This window comes from Micromys minutus, assembly GCF_963924665.1.
Source record: "Micromys minutus genome assembly, chromosome: 20".
NCBI classification, from domain to species: Eukaryota; Metazoa; Chordata; class Mammalia; order Rodentia; family Muridae; genus Micromys; species Micromys minutus.
In genome coordinates this window covers 48,175,203-48,190,218 of record NC_137955.1, presented here as the reverse complement: position 1 = coordinate 48,190,218, position 15,016 = coordinate 48,175,203, and the positions used below count along the sequence as shown (strand labels likewise).

The 15,016-nt window shown below is 40.4% G+C and overlaps 1 pseudogene across 1 annotated transcript; it reads left to right on the top strand.

The window, feature by feature from the left end:
- The first annotated feature begins 1,038 nt into the window (after positions 1-1,038).
- LOC308433802 (large ribosomal subunit protein uL1-like) lies at positions 1,039-14,418 on the top strand (annotated as a pseudogene). Its single transcript has 2 exons — positions 1,039-1,114; positions 13,812-14,418. The product of its transcript is annotated as a large ribosomal subunit protein uL1-like (transcript).
- Positions 14,419-15,016: the final 598 nt, after the last annotated feature.

Sequence of the window (15,016 nt, the reverse complement as noted above, 5' to 3'; positions counted from 1 at the left end):
AATTAATATAGAAGCTATCTGAAATATAGACATATATAAAATTAATTCACCACATAGTAGTCACACAGTAGGGGAGACAAGATCTTAACCAGACATCCTATGGTATAAAGTAAGACCTGCAGAGCCAGAAATGAGTTACATCTTGTTGAGGTGTTGACCAAAAAGTTCTATGCAGGCATGTACCACACCACACACACACACACACACACACACACACACACACACACACACACACACACTACCCTATAACACCACAGGCTATTGCTAAGACTATTGGTTACCTTCTATAACTGTGACTGTAAAAACACATTGACAAAGACACAATTCATTTATGTCATCAGACACAGAGAAATGGAGCTGGTGCTCAACTTAAAGCTTCGCTCCTGCTAACCACTGTTCACCATACTGGAATGGAGTTTGGCTACTACTATAGGAAAGAAGTCATCAGTATCATCAGGTTACAAAACCCATGAGATAGAACAGTGAACTGACTGAAAGGTGGTGGAAAGATTAAACAGTGATACAAATGTTATTAAGTAACCAATTACCTTCTGATTGGGATCAAGATGAAACTGGTCACCGCCATGGCTAACATGGCCTGAAACTTGAGACCAGATAGGTCACTGACCTAAGAGAAAACTTACTGTTGTTCTGATAAAAGAACATGGCAGTAGATGGCTCCTAGCAACCTACTGCTAAGCCCACAAATCAGTGCCTTGCTCGGCTCATGGCAAAGAGCTTTCTTCTTGCAGTGGGTAAACACAGAGCCGCAGCTGGGTAGTGTACAGAATTAGAGACGTTGGGGTTTTAAGTGAGATGTCTTCATTAAATCCTTCTTTTCAGGTTTTTGGGGATCTGTGTAGAAGAGGAGCTGAAAGGCTGTAAGAGCCAAAGATGGTAGATGATTCCAAGGGTTCTTGGTTTCTGTGACCCTCCACAAATGCCGATCAGCTGCATTCAGGAGTTCACATCACCATTCAAAGGGCTCGGGGAAACGGTGTTAAGAGAGTTTTCTGGTTGTAAGCACAGCAGACCAGAATGGTGTTGTTTGTGCAGTTTCCACATAATAACACCTCTGGAATGGAGCTTGGGCTCCACTACAGAAAAACTGCAGGTAAGCATTTCACGTACACTCTGGTTCCGTCATCCAGGACACATTATTGTGTCCCATTTCCTTAGCAGCAAATAGTCCATTGTGACATTGTTAACCTTCCTTTGATAAAACTCTCTTTTGTAAAAAAAAAAAAAAAAAAAAAAAAAAAAAAAAAAAAAAAAAAAAAAAAAAACAGGAACATTCAAACAACAGCATGAAAGCAGAAAAATAATATTCGTTGCAAAATCTCGTTCTCAGGAAGGCGTGCTGTTAAAACTTGTCCATCTCTTGCTGTATCTTTATGTTTCCCCCCTGTAATTATCTGCTGCATTTATAGGCAGCGAACAAAAAAAAAGTGTTTTTCCTCCTGACCAATTTAGAAACTACGTTGTTTTCTTCTTAATCACATGCGGGAATGGTAGTTCCGTGATGTAGGAGCTGAGTTGAAGATTCCTTTACATTATAATTTCTGGGTTACTGGGAGATTAGACTGATGGAAGGCTTCTCAACAATAGAAATAGTGAGTAGTGTGCAGGTTGAGTGTGGGGGAAAATAACTGTAATTTCAGTCATGGGATTTCAGAAGCCAGGCGATATTAAGTTCAAAAGAAGGTCTTCTGCAAGTATGTCTGGAACATATGATAAAAATTTTAGAGGAAAAACACTTATGATTTTATCTCCTATTGCCAAAGTCACAAACACATAGTTCAGAAAAGGAAAAGAGGGAGACACAAAGAATAATAAAATGATAAATAATGCAAGTTCTCTCAGTATATATAAGTATATATGACAGAGACAGACAGAAAGATTGAATAGTTGACAGAGAGACAGAAAAATACATAGTCAGAGAAACTTGCATGGTGGCACCGGTCTGCAACATCAACTACGTGGAAGATAGACACTCTTGTGTTCAAGGCAGGGTGAGAAAATTTAGTGATACCTTAAATGAAGATTAGGGGAGAACCAGGACATCTGAGATGACTTAGCAGTAAAGGCATGTGCTGTCAAACATGACAACTTCTAGTTTCTTGTACATCTACACAAGTGCTCTTGCATTCACCTTTGCACACATGTACACATATGTATTTTCTGTCGTGATCTGTTCATAAGGACTTCATTCCTACTTTTCAGTAGGCCAGGGGGACTTTTCTGTGTCAATAGTTTTATTTCTTATGTTTGTAAATTCTGTCATACTGTGCTACATAAGGCTTAATGCATATAATGAGTGTGCTTTAAACCAAACTCACTGCTACTCCTTTCAGCCTTCTTGGTCCCCTTTGTTCCCATAAACAGTTCTGATTTTATGCATCTATATATAAAACGACAGGCAGTTGTACATAAATGTTTACTGCAGCACTATTCATGACAACCCAGCAAAGAGCCAACCCGGTATCTCTCAGTAGACTCCTTACAATATCTGAAGTGTTGTGAAAGTCATGTAGAGCACAATTACTTTATCATCTTCGGTGTTATGTGTGTTGGAGTTGAGTTTGCACACACATCTGTATTCAAGCGTACCCACCTGTGTATCTACAGAGGTCAGAAAAGAATGCCAGGGGTCATGCTCTGTCACCCTATTCTTTTGATGTACGGTCTGGTCTCACTGAATCTGGAGCTGGACTGGCTGCCAACAAACTCAAATGAATATTTCGTCTCTGCTCTGGGGTTACCCCAGAACAGTTGATCACACTCAGCTTCTTATGTGGATGCTGGGAATTTAACTACAGTTCTCACGCTTGTGCAGCAAATGCTCTTAACCACTGAGCCATATTCCCTGCTCTATCTTCTCCTTTTGAATGTTTAAATTTCTGCTGTGATGGAAGAAACTGTTTTTGTATTTAATACTTAAACTGAAATCATCTATTGGAGAAAGTATATTTAGGTAATTAAACGTAATGCCAAGTATTTTCTGCCAAATTCTTAACAGCAATTCAATCTTAAACAGTAGAAAGCCTACTTTAACTAGTAGTTCTCAAAGCAATAATGTTGTCTAGGTTTCCTGTACTAGTTGTGGTTTCCTTCTTGTTGAGCAAGTCTTAAGTCTAATTGGAGAGCTGTTAGTTGCCACGAAAGTACACATGCCAGTATTATACCCACAGGGTTATTGTGCTATTACAGTCATTGTTGTGATTCTTAGACATGGTAGGTGGGCAAGACTATTGGTTGCTTTTATCCCTTGGAAGCTTACATGGTACCTTTGGGTATCATGAAATCTAAGGCTCAGAAAGAAGGCAATTGGGTTCAATACGTTTTGAGTCCTACATGTCCTGTATCCAAAGGGCATAGACTTTTCAGCTATCAGACTTAACCTCAGTCTCTTGGAGGCAAACAAGGGCTACAGCTATAGCCTATGATTTAGAACTCTCATCTAACTGAGAAGACTCAGCTAACCAACAACTTGAAAGGTATTTCTTGTCCCTGTATTGGAATTTTTGTTAGATAGTCTATGTCTTTTGGAAAACAGCACTGCCAGCCTAGATGGGAAATGTCACTTAAGCTATATATGTATGTCTATATACACAGATGCATGTATTGTGTGTGATTTTAATTAAATGGATAATAATCTGATTCTTTATGACATTTCTAGAATCCTTGCTGTTATTTTACTCTCCTTCCTCCCTGTTTCTGTTGTCCACCATATTTTTTTCCATTTCTTTGTTTAAATCACATGTCTCAGAGGATAGTCTATACCTGAGGAAAGGGTTTTCAAAACTAGAGGAGTAGTACTGAGGATATAGGAGGAAAAATAAGTGGGATAAGGCATTGACATCAGTACTTCCCTAGACTATGGTACCCTGGATCCTGATGTTGCTGCTTTTTAAGGAGACTCCACATTACCTACATTTCCTATCAGTCTTAAAGCAAATGTTCTAGAGAAATGCAAGATCATTTAAAATGTCAAGTTATTTCTACAACTAATAAACTGTTTCCAATTTATGGCTATTATTAATAAAATAGCAATAGGCATGGGCAAGCAAGTATTTCTGCAATAGTGTGTATATTCCCAAGAGTGGTATAGCTGGATCTTAAGGTAGATTAGGGTTTTACTACTATGAACAGAAAGCATGACCAAGGCAACTCTTATAAGGATGACATTACATTGGGGCTGGCTTACGGGTTCAGAAGTTCAATGCACTATCATCAAGGTCGGAAGCATGGTAGTGTCCAGGCATATTTGGGGCTGGAGGGGCTGAGAGTTCCACCTCCTGTTCTGAAGGCAGTTAGAAGAAAACTGGCTGCCAGGTAGGTAGAAGAAGGGTCTTACAGCCCACATTCATAGTGACACACCTACTCCAACAAAGCCATCTCCACTCCGAGAAAGCCATACCTACTCCAATAAGGCCACATGTCCAAAGAGTGCCACTCCCTGGGCCAAGCATATACAAGCCATCACAATTTATTTTCAGTCCTTTGAGGAACTGATACACTGATTTCCACAGTGGCTGCACCAGTCTTTATTCCCAGCAGGCATGAACCAGCTTTCCTCCTTCCCAGCATGCATGCTGGCACGTGTTGCAATTTGTGTTCTGACTGGAATAAGGTGAAATCTCAAAGTAGTTTTAATTTCCATGCCTCCGATGACTCAGGATGTTGAAGAGTTTCTCAGAAGTTTGTGTTTTAGTGTTGGAGAGTTTTCTGTTTACTTCAATATCACACCTCTCCTACCCCTCCCCACACCTGATCCTCAACCCCTCCATTCCTCTCCCCATCTCCTGTCTACACAGTTCCCTCCCGCCATCTGCCTCTTATGTCTTAGAAGAGTAAGATTCAAGCATCCACTCCTGTGCCTTCCTTCTTGTTCAGCTTCTCTGGGTCTTTTGAAAAGCCATATGGAAACCTACTACTGTAGAAGCTTCCCAAAATATAGAAAAATATGAAAGAGATTTAAAAGGAGTCGTCACATAAAAAGAGAGAGGATACTCCAACTAGACAATATATGCTACCAAAACTTTGAAATATTCAGCTCTAAATGGGATTCTCGGGGATCTATGTAGAAGAGGTCAGGGTGAATATTGTTAGAACAGAAGGTGATGCTGACACCAAGAAATAAACCTTTTGCAGACACAACAGGGTTCATGCACGTGAGCTCTGAGACTGGGATTAGCACACACAGACCCAAGCAGTTTCAAAACTAACAAAATCCCAGTAGTGACTAACTGGTTTTTGTTTATTTGTTTTGTCCTTTGTTTCTTTGTCTGTTTTAAGCTTCTTCTTTTTTTTGACATAGATTGTTTTGGGAGGTGGGGAGCATCTGAGAGAAGCTGAAAGAGGAGAGAGAGTGTGATTAAATTCCTTGTATGTAAACTTTTTAAATAGTAACCCTAAAATCTTTTTTTCCAAACTAACAAGGATATCTAAGGGAATGGGGCTTTGTTGTGACCAAGGATGGAAAAATGTCAGTGGGTAGTCAGTCTAAAAAGCAGTGACAATGAAGTTAGAAGACTCAGTGAAGCCGGTAGTGTATTAAAACCAAGAGATTAAACCATACGTCATCTTGACCTCTTTATAAGTAAACAGGTAAGAGAAGGCTTGGAAATTTTCATTAGTCAGTAAAATTATCAAAAAGTATACACAAATTGCAAACATGTAATTGTGGCAGATGAAGTAAATCATGTCTAAAGAAATACTTCTAAAAATCCAGGTATAAAACAGTGACCCCACAAACCAACTGAAATATCTTCCCACCAAGAATGTACAGTTCCTTTAGTAAGGGCAATAGTGTACTGATAAATATCAATATAATTGTATTTTTTTTCATACTGGCAGGGTTTGTGTATCAAGTTAACGCAGACTGGAGTTATTACAAAGAAAGGAGCTGCCCTTGAGGAAATGCCTCCATGAGATATAGCTGGAAGGCATTTTCTCAATTAGTGATCAAGGGTGGGAGGGAACATTGTGGGTGGTGCCATCCCTGGGCTGGTAGACCTGGGTTCTATAAGAAAGCAGGCTGAGTAAGCCAGGGGAAGCAAGCCAGTAAGTGACATCCCTCCATGGCCTCTGCATCAGCTCCTGCTTCCTGACCTGCTTGAGTCCCAGTCCTGACTTCTTTTGGTGATGAACAACAATGTGGAAGTGTAAGCTGAATAAACCCTTTCCTCCCCAACTTGCTTCTTGGTCATGACGTTTTGTGCAGGAATAGAAACCCTGAGTAGACATTTTTCTTTCCTTTTCTTAACTAACACAGAATATATTTTTATAAAATAACATAGTGCCATTATTTGACTTTCAACATATAATAATACTAGATATAGACAGTGGATGTCATCAAAGTCATAACATGATGAGGAAGTTACACCAAATGGCAGTTTAAAATGAAGGGTAGATAAAAAGGGAGCAGGAGATAAGGTGAGGAGCCAACATGAAACTCCTGTTGCCGTCTGTGTGACTGTGGTCTCAGAACTGTCTACTGGACACTGGCAGGTGAGGTGCTGTGTACAAGGTAGAAGGCAGTGAGTGCTTCTCCCTCAGACTCAATGTCCTCAGCAGCTCAGGGGGTGGTAGTGGACCCTTTAGAACCCACCCCAATTCAGGTCATTCTACTCAAAACAAAACAGGCACAGTGAGGGGAAAGACTTGTAGGAGTTCTTTCAAGGAGAGGGATATGAGAGGCTGGTGATCCCAGTAGTCAGAATGCACCACATACTTGCATGAGAAAATTTTAAAGAATGAGTTTCATGTTACTTAAAAGCATATGTACATATACATATATGTATATGAAAGCATATATATATATATACCTAAATATATAAATGCAGCATAGTCAGTCTATATAACATTACTTGTATGTGTATTACTTCATGACCCCTTGTATTGGATAATCGATGTCAGGTCTCTTCCCTGGGGAAGCCTGTTTCTCCTGCTCTCAGCGTTCCTTAGTTGCTTGTAGTTCCTTAATTATGGTTGAGGTCCCATGATGTTTCTCCCACACTAGCATGTCTATTAGTGCTGTCCTTGTTAAGGTCTAGTTTAGGCAGCCATGTTATTGATCTGGAAGTGTGACCTCACAGCAGGTTTCCTGTTCCTCTAGCTCTTTCCACCTCCTTGTCTCTCTTCTGGTTTGACCTCTGAGTCTCAGGTGAAGGATTGTGTTGTACATGGGTCATTTAGGGCCACTTGGCACTTTGTTCTTTATATTTTATTTACACATATATGTAATGACTGTTAAAGGAATAGAGACCATCAATTTGAGAGAGAGAGAGAGAGAGAGAGAGAGAGAGAGAGGGAGAGAGAGAGGGAGAGAGAGAGAGGGAGAGGGAGAGGGAGAGGGAGAGAAACCATAGGAAGGGTTAGAAGAAGGATATAAAGGATGAAGATAATATAACTATATGTTAATTTCAAAAACATTTTCAAAAGCTAACAAATATGGTGAATCTGCATCCTACAGGGTCTTCCCAAGGAAAATATGACCACCAGGTGGCAGTGGAGCATTTCAGGCATTACTTAGCGGAACTTGGGAGAAGTTGAACTGACACCTTTAATAGAGGGTGGGTGGTGGTCAAGGAACAGGAAGACACAGCTAGGCATTGCTGAGGGAGAACAGAACTGGAAAAGGTGCTGGCTAGGTGTCTGTACTCTGAGAAAGGGCTATCTTTTAGGTCAGAGAAAGCCAAAGACAGCAAGAGCTTGGGGTATTTGTAGCCCAATGATGTATGGTGCATACAAGTGTTTTGTTCAAATAAGGCATGTTTTACATGGATAAACTTTAATTTACTTGCTCTTTAATTAAAATATACATTACAGAGCGTTTGAAGTAAACCATACTGTGTGCCATGGAGAAAAAAAATTCAATAAAGTGGTCATTGTTGATTCATTTATTAAAGAGTATTTTATGTTTTTTTATCTTCCTTTAGCTACTTTAAAAGGTACAAATTATGTGGTAAAAACAACAACAACATACTTTCAGATATGTGAAACTTGTAGATATTATACGCATAATACTAATAACATGAGGGAAGTCGGCAAAATCATATAAACATGTATCTTTCTGAAATCAAGTTAGTATAAACCTAAAAAATAACTTTATAATACCTAGAGCAGACAGTAAAAAATTAACTCAAAAGTATAGTGAAACATCATGATAAATCACTGCCTTAAATTTTCATTCAATTTAATATAAATCAGTAGAATGGACCTGTAAGAATGAAGAAAATATAGCATATCAGAGAGTCAGAGAGCACATGGTATCAATACAGCAGGGCTTAGAAGGGAATTATAGCTAAAAAAAAAAAAAAAAAAAAAAAAAAAAAAAAACTGTGCTTCTTGAAGTAAGAAAGATACGAAACCAACAGTGACATATTAAATACTACAACAAACACTGTGAAAAAAAATCCAGCCAGAGCTAGCACGCAGCTAGATGGGCCGAGCTGAAAAGTGAGGAAAAGAGAGGAGAAAGGAAAGAGAGAGACAGAGAGGGAGGGAGGAAGGGAAAGAGGAAGGTGAAAGAAGAGGGGTGAGGAGGGAGAACTGGAAGAAGTGAGGAGCAGGCAGGGAAGGAGAGAGAGAAAGATCATAATGTCCATGATGAAGGATGAAAGGGAAGCCATCACTATGGAAGCCATCACTACCATCCTTTCAGAAGCAAAAACGTTTGGGAGAATAATATAAACTCTGTACCAACCAATCAAGTCAGGTGAAATGTCACGTCAAAGAAAAATATAGACTACTGGCATTATCTCAAGGGAATTTTTAGATGATAATAACCCCATATCAGGAAACTGAATAAGTAAAGATTCCTGTAAAAGACAGTTGGTGAACTGTATCATTTGTTCAAAGAATAACCTATACTTCATTAGTTTTTATAAGAATGTAAGCTCATACTTCCCAACTCATTCTACGAGTCTAACCCTATCACGAAGGAGAAATCAGACAGTGATAACCAACTATAAACCACTATCTTATGTTAACAGAAAAGCATACTCTCCACATACAAATCCTAGCAATCCTAATCTAAAAACATGTGGGAAGGTTATATATCATGACTGAGTATCTTTGCTTCAGAAATTTCCAGTTAGTTTAATGTCACATGAATGTGAATCATGTATTTAGTCAGCCATTCCAGTAGGGTAATTACCAACATGAAGTAACAGGGATGACCCTGAGGATGATTCACAAAGTGAAGAATGAAATGGAACTGGCAATGGGGCTCTGAGCTCTCAAAGCCTGATGTGCCTCCTGCATCCAGCAATTTATGGCACTAATGCCTCCTCAACAGCGCCACCCACTGGTGAACATGTGTGTATAGTTTTGAGCCTGTGGGGACACTTTTTATTCAAACCATCTCAGAACTTAAGAGAACATGGCTGTATTTCTTCTACTCTTCATTATCAGCAGAACAGGCAAGAATAATTCAGAAACTTTGAATAAGAATCTTTACAATGTACCCGTGACAAAGTTTACAGAAGTACGTTGCTGAACTTCAGACATATTCTTTGCACATTCAAAGAAGCCACTCAAAGAAATGTGCACACACCATAAAGAAAGCATTAATGAATTCTGAAGGATTGGATCATGCTTGCAGCCTCAAGTAGGATGCATGGCAGTAAACACAACCAGTGTATTTCCATATTTGGACATTAGCAACACATATAACGCATTCAGCACAATCACCATAGAGACTTAAGGAACTATTTCTAATGGGATGCACACATTTTAATGTGTAATCTGAAACTGAAGACATGCCTAGAGCAAAATTGAAAGCACCGACCATCAAAAATTTATGGATCAAAAAAGCATATAATTGACATTTGTAAGCATTCTCTCTGAAGAGATTATATAGAGGAATATCAAATTAAATTTACAGATAATCAAAGGGAAGAATTTACAATGAGGCAGAGCTTGTGGTAGGGAAAGGCAACAGGGTAGGAATGCAAATGCTTTACAGAGAAATTTGTTTTTGAAAATAATTAAAAATGCAGTAAACAGGAGAACTAAAGACAGAGACAAGGGACAAGCTGAAGATGCCCAAAGTGTTTGAAAAGCTACACGTTCGCATGGCCCAGAGGGTAGTGACACTGCCAGCAATGTGCTCCAGTGTCTGCAAAAGGAATGATTTAAACATAACAACTTTCTAGAAACCTAAAAATATAGCAAAATAGTTTCAAGAGGACAAGAACACCCAGTTCACCCAATTATACTTAATGTATTTAGAATTTGAAAGTAAAGCACTTCAGGTTTTTAATAATACATTTTAATTGAAGTAGAATGACGTTCTTATCTCTCCTCCCTTTCTGCCCTCCAGCCCCTCCCCAGACCTCTCCACTCTTATGCACACAGAAACGCATACATGCACACACCACACACACACACACCCACACACCCACACACACATGCACTCATATGCATGAATATAAACACAACCTATGGAGTCCATTTTTGTCGTTAACATGTGTATCCCTTTAAAGCTGCCTCCCATATTAGACAACAAATAAGTGCTCAGCCCGGAGAGAGGCTCACCATCCTCTCAGAAGTCCTTAGTAACCTGTAGTTCATTGTTTGGGTGGGACCCTGTATTACAACTTTCTGTCTCTGCAGACGGTTCATTACACAGGAAGGTTTATGGTTGTATTTAAGCAAGTCTTTACAATGTACATCCCCTCAACACTCATGTTATGAGGCAAACACGACTTTCACCACAGTTATAAATAAGAATTGAGCAAGAAAGGAAAATTACATACCATATATGCTACAAATAAATACTCGGATTCTAAATATACGCTGAGAAAATGGGTCTAGCTTTGTACTAATGAATAGTGTCATTAAACGGAAGTGGCATTTGTCTCAAGTAAACAAAGATGGCAAAACAGCGGGAACTCTGTCAATTATAATCTATCATGACAACAAGCCAGAGAACACAAACCAGTGGAACACAGTAACTGAAAATTCATTATCAAAATTCTGTTTTCATTTTGAAAACTTACACCCACCTATACAACCCCTGGGTATATACCCAAAAGATACTACAATATATAACAAGAACACATGCTCCACTATGTTCACAGATGCCTTATTTATAATAGCCAGAAGTTAGAAAGAACCCAGATGTCCTTCAACAGAGGAATGAATACAGAAAATGTGGTATATTTACACAACGGAGTACTACTCAGCCATTAAAAAATGATGCCTTTATGAAATTCTTAGGCAAATGGACGGAACTAGAAAATATCATCCTGAGTGAGGTAACCAAGTCACAAAAGAACACACATGGTATGAACTCACTGATAAAGGGGATATTAGCCCAAAAATTTGGAATATCCAAGATATAATTCACAGACCATATGGAGCTCAAGAAAAAGGAAGACCAAAATGAGGATGCTTCAGTCCTTCTTAGAAGGGGGAACAAAATATTCACGGGAAGAAATACAGAGACAAAAAGTGGAGAAGAGACTAAAAGAAAGGCCATCCAGAGACTGTCCCATATGGGGATCCATTCTATATGCAGCCACCATACCAGTCACTATTGCTGATGCCAAGAAGTCTTGCTGACAGGTGCCTGATATGGATGCCTCTTCAGAGGCTCTACCAGAGCCTCACTGATACAGATGAGGATGCTTGCAGCTAACCGTTGGACTGAGCATAAGGACCCCAATGAAGGAATAAGTTATAAAAAAGACTGAAGGAGCTTAAGGGTTTGCGGCTCCATAGGAAGAACAACAATATCAACCAACCAAACCCTCCCAGTAGAGCTCCCAGGGACTAAATCACCAAAGAGCACACATGGAGGGACCCATGGCTCCAGCTGCATATGTAGCAGAGGATGGCCTTGTCTGACAGCAATAGGAGGAGAGGCCCTTGGTCCTGTGAAGGCTTTGTTTTCCCAGTGTAGGGGAATGGCAGGGGGCTGAGATGGGAGTGGTTGGGAAGGAAGAGCATCCTCATAGAAGCAGGAGGGGGAATGGGAAAGGGAACCTGAAAAGGAGATAATATTTGAAATGTAAATACATAAAATATCCAATGAAACTGCAAAAGAGAAAAGAAAATGTACACATTTATCAATGTTGAAGAAGTGAGTTGATTACTAAAACCCATAAAAATAGCTTCATTGAGAGAATTCTTGTTATCACAGAGAATGTGAAAAGGGATTTCCTGTTTTCCCTATTATTACATATTTGAAAAATGTACGTGTGTGTGTGTGTGTGTGTGTGTGTGTGCACATGTGTTCATGTATATGTATGTTAAAACTAGAATGTACACAATCTGGAGAAGAAAGGGACCAGTGGGCAGGGATGAAGGAAAAATGAGAGGTGGTGACTATGAGAACACACCAACAATATAATGTATGAACGGGTTGTAGCGGACCCCACTATTTTGTTAACTAGACAAAAACAATCTAACAATTAAAAATGTGTGCTAGTGTGTTTGAAATAGTGACAATAGTATATATATATATATATATATATATATATATATGTATATATATATGTATATATATATATATATATATGGCATACTTAGCAGATGTAGAAGCATTTCACAGAAATGTGTGAGAGTATGAAAAACTCATTTTAGCCCACAGATTCTGAGCTTGCAGCCCACAGCAAGAGACTCCATTAGCACCGGGCCTGTGGCAGGGTAGCAAGCTCCATGGTGCTACCTACATTGTGACAACCAGAAAAGGGCATGAGAAGAAAGCACTGGGAAGCAAGATGAAGCCTTCCTCCTCACCACTGAGCGCCTTCCTCCAGTGAGACCCAGCCCTCCAACAGTTACTACAGGCTCCCAAGCCTCACCACCAGTTGGAGACCAGCCTTCAGCACATGTGCTCACAGAGGACTCTTTATGTTCAACTCGCCCAAGAGAATTCTGTAAAATTTGCTAATGGATGAAAGAATTAGGCACGAGACCAGAAATGTAATATTACTGAATGCGGAAGCTCACTATTAAAGTCATTTACTCCAGAATAGAATGACAAAGCCTTTGCAGAGCAAAAAAAAAAAAAAAAAGTCTACAAGTAACAAAGAATATTTTGAGAAAAAGTGACAATGAGGTTTGGCTGAGCAAATATTGTCACATTAAAATGTCATACTAATCCAATAAAAGTATAGTTTGTCAAAGAGACGGGAAAGTGCTTACAGCGCCGTGTTTATTTAATCTCTCTCCCCTGGGCAACATCATTTCGTGTGTAGAAACAACATGTAATGTCCATGTACCAGTCACAGGCCGGTGAACAACGGGATTCAACGTGAAATTTGAAGTCATGATTCATTCCTTTACTGTGTGCATTTCTTCATTGTTCAAATTATTTGTAGTGAAGATTTACTTTCTTTTTTCAAACATTAGTTGGGATTTTTCTAATATGTTCTTTCCTACATTGTTCAGAGAGTTTTTCTGACTCATAGAACTTATGTCCCATCTTCCCATCCGGGTCTTGGATAGTCACCTGTCACTGGGGAAATATGTGGAGTTTGAACATTTCCAATCCCACCACCGTGGTGAATTTCTTGATAAGATATAAACTGTGAGACTAAAGACAAGGCTAAGCAGGTAAGAGCCCTTGCTGCTATTACAGAGGACCCAGGCTTGGTTCTCAGCATCTACATGGTAGCTAGCAACCGTCTCTGACTCCAGTTCCAAGGGATCTAATACCCTCTCGTGGCTCTGCAGGCTTCTGGCATGCATGTGGGTAACTGAGTGGCAGATGTCCCTTTCCACTGTGTGGCTTGAAGAAAGCATTCTCAGATAAGAAAGTATCCCTTCTGCTTCTTTTCCGGTTTCCCCTGCAGGAGCAGCCGTGAGTAGCAAAGTCTCACGTGACACCACTTAAGAGGTGGCGCGTGAAGTCCTGCACGGGAACCAGCGCAAGCGCCACACGTTTCTGGAGACGGTGGAGCTACAGATCAAGCAGAAGAACTCTGACCCTCAGAAAAACAAACACTTCTCCAGCACTGTCAGGCTTAAGTCCACCCCTCGCCCCAAGTGTGCCTCCTGGGGGACCAGCAGCACTGTGATGAAGCCAAGGCAGTGGATATCCTCCACATGGACATCGAGGCGCTTAAGAAGCTTCATAAGAACAAGAAGTTGGCCACAAAGCCTGCCAAGAAGTATGATGCCTTTTGTCTTCCGAGTCTCTCTGATCAAGCCAATTCCACGTATCCTAAACAAGGCTGGCAAGTCCCTCTCCCTGCTGACGCACAATGAAAATATGGTGGCCAGAGTGGATGAGGTGAAAGCCACAATCAAGTTCCAGTGATTGTGTCTGGCTGTAGCCGTCGGCCACGTGAAGATAACAGATCCATTTGGCTGTCAGTTTTTTGGTGTCCTTGCTCAAGAAAAACCGGCAAAATGTTATACACCAAGAGTACCACGGGCAAGCCCCAGCGTCTGTGTTAGGATGCTCCAATAAAGCTCAGTGCTGCCATCTTTAAAAAAAAAAAATCTCTCCCTTGAAAGGCAGGAAAGGTACTTTCCAGCAGGCATTGCCCCGCCCACGCTGTAGTGTCCTTTCTGGCTGCCGCTCAGCTTCCTTATGGCACTCTGACTACTATAAAACACCGAGCCCAGACGCAGGTGGTGCTGGCTGTTGTTTGAGTTGGCAGATTTAGAGGCAGTGGCCACGGTTGCCCAGAGAGCAGAGAACAGAACCCGCCCATCGCGGAGTCAAAAGCTGTTGATCTTGCCTGTATTCTAGTGACACAATTAGATGAGGATGATGAAGGAAGGAAGAGAAGAATCCCAGGAAAAGAAATGGAAGCTCTGTGCATTCTCCTTCCAATGGAGTAGTTGGCCATGAGGTGTATGTTTTGTGGGGCATGGTGTGGTGGGGTGGGAGTGGGTACCTCAGCAGCCCCATGCTGAGGCATCTCACCTTAGGTACCAGCCATATTTATTTAGGGGCATGGGAAGGGGAGTTAAGAAGGGAACCGAGGCAGAGAAAGAGAGGGGACAGAGAAGGAAAGGGGGGTGGAGAGACAGAGACAGAAAGAAGAGG